The following is a 3,227-nucleotide window of genomic DNA, read 5'->3' on the forward strand; positions in this document are numbered from 1 at the left end:
CATGTGTTTATCGTTGCTATGACGGTTGCCATGCCACCACGGCGCAGCGTGGTGTTTAAATCACAGTCCCTGCGTGGTGTCCTTCAGTGATCGTGAATGTTATTCATGTTATATAATAGTAATATTTGAGGCTAGATTACATCTCTAATGAGAAGGAACCTGCGAGTCTGTTCATACCGAGGCCGGCCCGAGTGCGCGAGCGGCCCGAGTGCGCGACCGGCCCGAGCGCGCGAGCCGAGCGGCCCGAGTGCGCGAGCCGAGCGGCCCGAGTGCGCGACCGGCGCGAGCCGAGCGGCCCGAGCGGCCCGAGTGCGCGAGCCGAGCGGCCCGAGCGGCCCGAGCGGCGCGAGCGGACATGACGTGTGGCTGTCGTAAAAACCCTATTTGTAAACAACCAGTCCTTTAACTAAGCGCTACGTCATAAACACGGCGCGCTTGGAAGACCACGATGTCATCTTCCTTCTGTCAGGTAAGTAGTTTATTGTTTTTAAAGATCGTTACGATCTAGGTTTACAGTCCGAGTGCGGAGAGAGTCCGTCAATCCACACTATGGACGCTGTTCATCAGCTAATACGCCATTGTTAGCCACATGCTTCAGCCCAAGGTAGCCTGTGCTACCTGGGAGGTGAATACATTGTTGTTGAAACCAGTTCAAGACGCTTAGCTCATCATTGAGGGACGCTACAATATAAATATAAACATGAATTTGATTTATGAATGCTTTAGATTAATAAGGAGTGTATTTCTCTACTATTACTCCACAATATCAGTTGTTTCATTTTATAAAACAATTGCTATGTTCTGTTTTTTAATCAAGGAGGATCCCAGTCAAGCTACAGGAGTTTCATTAACGTCAACAACTTGGACCGAACGGTTTGTTTTGCTTGATGAAGAGCAGGAAGGGCAGCCTGGAGAGAAAGAGAAGCCGGGTTGAGCCCACTACCATCATCCACGTACCACGAGGAAGATGAGGGAGAGAAATGATCCTACCATTAAAGAGGTACTTTTAAGTTACATACCAGAAACACCATTTTATATAATGTGCTAAATATACATTTTATTACATCCCCAAAGTACGCTTGCTGAAATACAAGTTTATATCACACTGAAAGAATTTTGATCAATCATGCTTCCCTGCTGTGATTGTTTAACTGGGAAAACAACTTTTTCCACAGGAAGGCAAGTAAATTTAAGGAATACATGTGCAAAGTTTTACTCTGTTATGTATAATGATGACCCCCATCAAACATAATGTTAGCAATATTTACACCTTTTAATTTATACTGATTATTTCTGTCTACATGTGTGAATTTGCCTTCATTAGTTTCAGAAAAGAGCGATGATGTATCGGTCAGTGGGCGGCAGCACGAGACTCCGCAAACTAGTCTGTAAGCAAAGCAGACGAAGGCATCGAGGTTGCGGCCTGCCATCATTGTTATTTTTGCTTAAAGGGCCGAATATGTTTCATGCAGGAATATTAGCATTTCCCTTATATCTACCAAAACTGCTTGTTTCCCAGACTGCAGTTTTGTTTTGATCCGATGTGGTGTGCAAATACAACCGTATCTGCAATGGGTTGTGGGGCATTAACATTTGTAACTCTAATTTTGTTTTGACAGACTGTGAAAAGAACGTTGAGAACATCACCACTCTACAGGAAGACACAGTCCAGTAATGGGTGTCAGAATTTCAGTAGTGAACGACAGGTACTGTGGAAAAATGTGTGTCATTGTTGTACAATGTCCTTTGACTCTGTTTACACAAGGTTAACACAAAAAGGTTTGATTGTAAACTGATATTGGTATGAATTCATGTTATTCTCCTCTTCACAAGAAACAAACAATCCAAATTACCTGCAGAAAGCCCTTGATGGATGCTTCAGCTGCATCGTCAGACTGGCCAGACAGCAAGATGCCAACTTTAATGCCAATTTATTTGTGTAACATTCTGTGACCAAATGTATAGATAACTTTTTGTAGATTGTAAAAAAGATAACCCATTTATTAAAAAAAAACTACACTAGAATTACCGCACTGCGTTGTATGACTCCGCTAACCAGTGCAGTGTCCGTCTACATATTTCTACATATTTTCTCTCGTATAAATGACACTGTGTCTCTTGACAACTGAAACCATAAGATGAGGTCAGTGTGGCCTTGACCTTTTGACTTTAACACAAATACACAGTTAGACAATCCGAAAACATACAGTTATGCCAAAATATATTTTGTTTCACATTCTAGATGGCATAAGCAGAGACATCAACTCAGGAAAAATATTTCTGTAGAAAAGAAAGCCCTGTACGTGTGTACGTATGTATACATACACACGTACAAACGCACTATTGAGACGTTTTGTTTTTTATCATATATTCTCAGGAAGGACTGATGCATTTACTGAGACGGGACGTGAGGGCCTACTCTGCGTGCTCAGAGTTCAAGCCCAGCAGGCTGCAGCGGGCCTGACATATTCCGGAACAGCAGCGCAGTCTTTGGATGACTCCTCTGAAGATGAAACATGGCGAGGTACTTCTCCACTGATGAAGAACTGTGAGGGCTGTGATTAGCTACACTCTCTTGCTACAAGGCTACTCTTGCTACTCCCTGGCAGCCTTAGGAAGGCATTAGCTTGCTGTGTGGTAGCTGTTAGCTTCAGCATTTTTAGTTTTTAGCAGCCTGTGTGACGTTTATGTTTAAAACCAAAAAATCAGAGGGAACCATCTTCATAATTTAACACTATGGTTTGTTTGTGTGTCCTTCAGTTCTTCTCAAGAGAAGCGGTACAGGTGTGCCTCAGCTCCACGGTCCCTCCTGCAACCTCCGCTCCTGATGCTAACCTCATGTCTCCATCACACCAAGCAGCAGACCTGGATTGACAGACCTTTCTCCAGAGCTGCCCCCTCCCTCTGAAACCCCCCTCTCCAAAACACTATTTGTGTAGTTTTTAAAGTATTTTTTGCATGAGAATTGTTGATCATAACATTTCCAGCAGATGCCTTAATGTAATGTTTGTGCACAATAAATGACATTGATCATAACATATTGCTATTTCCTTGCACTTCTACACCATGATATTGTCAGATAAGATGCTGATTACATTAAAGCAGTGAATGCTCTGCTTTAAGCAACATAAACACACAATGATCCAATGGATCGGAAGTAGAATGGGCACATTACATTCTGTAGAGAATGCCTCAGTAATTGAAGTCAGAAAATAACTTTCTTTATC

The 3,227-nt window shown here is 42.8% G+C and overlaps 1 long non-coding RNA gene across 1 annotated transcript; it reads left to right on the forward strand.

Moving 5' to 3' along the window:
- The first annotated feature begins 417 nt into the window (after nucleotides 1-417).
- Nucleotides 418-3,026, forward strand: LOC128436349 (uncharacterized). Its single transcript, XR_008338029.1, has 4 exons — nucleotides 418-469; nucleotides 818-1,000; nucleotides 1,620-2,524; nucleotides 2,761-3,026. It is a non-coding gene; the product is annotated as an uncharacterized LOC128436349 (long non-coding RNA).
- Nucleotides 3,027-3,227: the final 201 nt, after the last annotated feature.

The sequence above is a fragment of the Pleuronectes platessa genome, unplaced genomic scaffold (assembly GCF_947347685.1).
Source record: "Pleuronectes platessa unplaced genomic scaffold, fPlePla1.1 scaffold_38, whole genome shotgun sequence".
NCBI lineage: Eukaryota > Metazoa > Chordata > Actinopteri > Pleuronectiformes > Pleuronectidae > Pleuronectes > Pleuronectes platessa.